This window comes from Parasteatoda tepidariorum, chromosome 3 (genome assembly GCF_043381705.1).
Source record: "Parasteatoda tepidariorum isolate YZ-2023 chromosome 3, CAS_Ptep_4.0, whole genome shotgun sequence".
NCBI classification, from domain to species: Eukaryota; Metazoa; Arthropoda; class Arachnida; order Araneae; family Theridiidae; genus Parasteatoda; species Parasteatoda tepidariorum.
Window position 1 is genome coordinate 101,417,244 of NC_092206.1, and position 4,219 is coordinate 101,421,462.

The following is a 4,219-nucleotide window of genomic DNA, read 5'->3' on the forward strand; positions in this document are numbered from 1 at the left end:
GCAATCGTCTAAATTTAGAACATTGCTTCAAAGGGTAATGGTATTTGAGGAAATATTTTTTACTTCATTTTTAAATGAAGAAGGCAGTCTCTCTGTTGAAAAAACTGACATTTCAAATTTGTACACAAAAACTGGAGTATATAAATCACTCTATGCTGAAAATAACAAGCATGGCAGAATGAAATAGCCATACGTCCCAGATGGCGTTGCCGAGAAAGCCAATCAGCGTTCTCAAAATCTCTTGGGGATACTATGTGTGTAAAGAGAGTTTACATGCCACCGGGCAGTGCCATAAGTGTGACACCACTCCTTATTAAAATTAATGAACTTTTATCTTGCTTACCTCCAACAATTGACGGCAGATTATTTGTCGATGATTTTCGCGTCATTTGTAGAGCTACACATATGCGCACTATAGAGCGCCAACTTTAATATGTTGTAAATAAAGTTACACAATGGGCAGACTTAAATGGTTTTACTTTTTCTCAGACAAGAACATCGTGCGTTCACTTTTGTCGAAAGCGAGGTATTCATCCTGAACCCGAAATATTTCTGAATAATTTCACCTTTGTTGTTACAAACAAAATAAAAAATTTCAGGAGTAATTTTAGACTCAAAACTGACATTTGTAAATCTCTCATATTCATTTCTTGAGTAAAACTTGTATCTGCTTAAAGTTTTATCAAATTGTTCATGAGAAGCTGATACAAATTCTATGCCTAAAATATATAGAAGCGTCATCCGTTCAAAACTGGATACTGTAGTTTATGGATGTTCCAGACCATCTACATTAAAATATTTATACGCAGTTCATAACAGTGGCATACGAATAGTTTAATTAATCTTGAATTCTACGAGTAAGTATATTTGCCTGAATCAATGTATATAATTAGTGGTCTGTTCTTAAGTTTTAACGATTGAAGTTTCCGGTTTTTGCTCGCACTTTCAAGTAAAATAAAAAAATGTTAGATTGAGAATTTAATCTTAAGGGCGTAGCAAATATGATGTACAGAACTCACAACGAAAAATCAGGATTATTAAGATAAAAAGCTAAAAATAGGGATGGATATTCTTTATCAGAAATATCAGAATAACTAAGAATTCTGATTTGCTCACCGGAGCTTATTCTTTAAAAATAGAAAGCTTAGACTGCAAACAGATGTTGCAGATAAAGAATGTGCAGGGCTGTTCTTCCATTCATTGTCAAATTAAAGAAGCGTCTGTGGAACAATAACAATTTGAGTGTCTTAACAACAGGAAGTACGCAGAGATATATCTGATGTATGGAAAAATTAAAGGTTGACACTGGCAATTAAAAAATTATCCTAATATCCAACTTACCGGGTCACATTCATTTCATCGACAATCACTTCATCGACAAGCCATTTCATCGACACCATTTCATCGACAGACCATTTCATTGACTAGGTCATTTCGTCGTCAGGCCCTTACATTACATCGACAGGGTCGTTTCGTTGTCAGGGTCGTTTCGTCGCCAGGGTCATTTCATCGACAGGGTCGTTTCGACGACGATTTGTAGAAAATGTTATTTCGAAGGCAAAGTCATTAATTTTGAAACTAGTTTTATGATTTTTTTTATATTAGACGTTATCCCCCTTGAATTTCTTTGTAATTTAGTATATTTGTGTTGAAATTTTTTAAATCTAGCCTGATGCAAAATCTTAATATTATGTTGAAGTTGCCAGAAAAGAAGCATTTTATTTGAAAATTGCCTACTCCTCAATTCACATCACGTTGCAAAAACGAAACATATTTTACATTTGGAGTTCTAATTGAGCATCGCAAAAGCAATTGCAGTAACTATTGTGAATGATTCTTGATGTAAGGAGTGAATGACGGGTGAAATTAGGAAGGAAAAAAAGACAGTATATAATGAATCTGTGAGATAATGAAACCACGTGGTCGATAGCCACGAGGTCATCAGTTGCAATGCTTACAAGTTTATTAAGAAGCACATCAAGAGTTTTCATTATGGAATCTAATGAATTTTCAATATCGACACCGCGAGTTGACTCTTGAAGTGCTTCTAAATGACTAAATCTTATAATTCTTTTTTAAGAATGAAGTCAGCTGAAACAAAACGTATGAAAACTGACAATTGCAGAAGATCTGTGATATCTGTCGATTCGTCAAGGAATGGTAATAATTTTTTTAAAATATAATAGCAGGAAAATGAAAAGGGAACTCAGGTACATTTATCGAGAGTCACAAATAATCCTTCAAAGAGCCGCATGTTAGTCACCCCTGGTATATAGTACATAGTATATCCGTACTTACGTACATTGTATGTTCAAGTGTACATGCATATGTAAGTAGGACACGCAATGTATGTTGGTATGCACGTATGCACACAAAGTATGTAAGCAAGCTTGCGTATCAGTGCTCAGATGCACATACAGTGTACGTATACACATAAAATGTATGTGTGCCTAAAAATATACATACGTACGTACAAATGAGTATGTGTATGTGTACATGCAAAATATGTGTACGAACAAAGGTAAATCTACAATACCTATGATCATACAATGTACTTGCGCATAAACTATGTAATAGCAATTTATATACGTTAGTTAGCTCATATAATGTACCCCCCTATATACACAGATGTATTAAGAACAATTGGGAGTCGATTACAGGAATCAATTACAGCTGCAATTACTGTATATATATATATATATATATATATATATATATACCCCACACGATTATATCCGCAAAAAAGAGTGCTTTCTGATACTGTATCAATATAGCCAAAGCAAAATATATCAATACAATAGTGCGAGGAGTACTCAAAAATTTTTTTAGAAAAATTACAACAAATAAAATATAACACAATAAGTAAAAGTAACACGTAAAAACAGAAAAGAAAAGAAAAAGAAAAAAGAGAATAAAGCATGTTATATAAAGAGAGTAGCGAATTCAAATGTACTTACATGAACGGTACTTACATGAACGGTACTTACATGAACGGGAAGAAATTATTTAGTAAATAATTTTCCCATGTGCAAATCCATTTCGGGTAAATCCGTGGCCAAAATTATTTACTAAATAATTTCTTTGTTAATTTGTATAATTTTTCCATGTGCAAATCCATTTCGGGCAAATCCGTGGTCAAAATTATTTACTAAAATATTCCTTTACTAAAAAAAAAATTCCTTTGTTAATTTATATAATTTTTCGATGTGCAAATCCATTTCGGGCAAATCCGTGGGTAAAATTGCCGATACTGCCGATAGAAAAATTAAACGGCAATGCTTTCAAGATAGAAAAATTTCATCAGATGCCATTAGATGTGAAATGAATGCAGCGGGTATTGCAGTAAGTTCAAGAACAATAAGAAGAAGGTTATCAGGATTTGGACTACATGCTAGAACTCCAAGGAAAAAAACCATATTTAAATCAAAAGCAACGCGAAAAACGAGTTAAGTGGGCAAAAGAACACATTAAATGGTCAGAAAACCAATGGAAGCAAGTTATCTGGAGCGATGAGAGTAAAATATCGCTCTTTGGTAGTGATGGTAGAAAATACGTAAGACGTAGAGTAGGTGAACGCTTCATCCTGATTGCATTGAAGCAACTACAAAAAACCCTACAAATGTTATGATTTGGGCATGAATGTCTGCAGATGGTGTGGGCCGAATTCAAGTGATTGATGGCATCCTGAATGCCAAAAAATACATCGACACTGTCTTGAAACCAAAATTGATACCTTCCATCAGGGATCTCTTCCCCAAGAACGCACCATTTATTTTTCAGCAGGATTCAGCTCCATGCCACACAGCAAAAGTATGCAAAGCATGNCATTCATATCAATAAAGTTTAAAGCTGTTAGAGGTCTGAGGGACCGACAATAAATTACAAACTGACAATAAAGTTTTTGAACAGCCTATGGCAAAAGAATGGAGCAATAAATAGATTTGCATCTTGAGACAGTTATTTTGGTTATTATATGCAAAAATTACGGAAATTTCGTATGCTTAGCTTAAATATTTAAGGAAATATGAATACTTTTTATAAAAAAAACTTATTTTTTTTGTCTCACGTTTTTTCGTTAAAACTTTACAAATATTCAATAAAATTAAACAAAGGTTTTAGTGCAATTTAAAATTAATTACAAAATTTTGCTTAAAAGTTAAAAAAATTCGTTTAAAACTGCGTAAGATATGAGTAATTAAAGTAGTTCCTTTATACTACC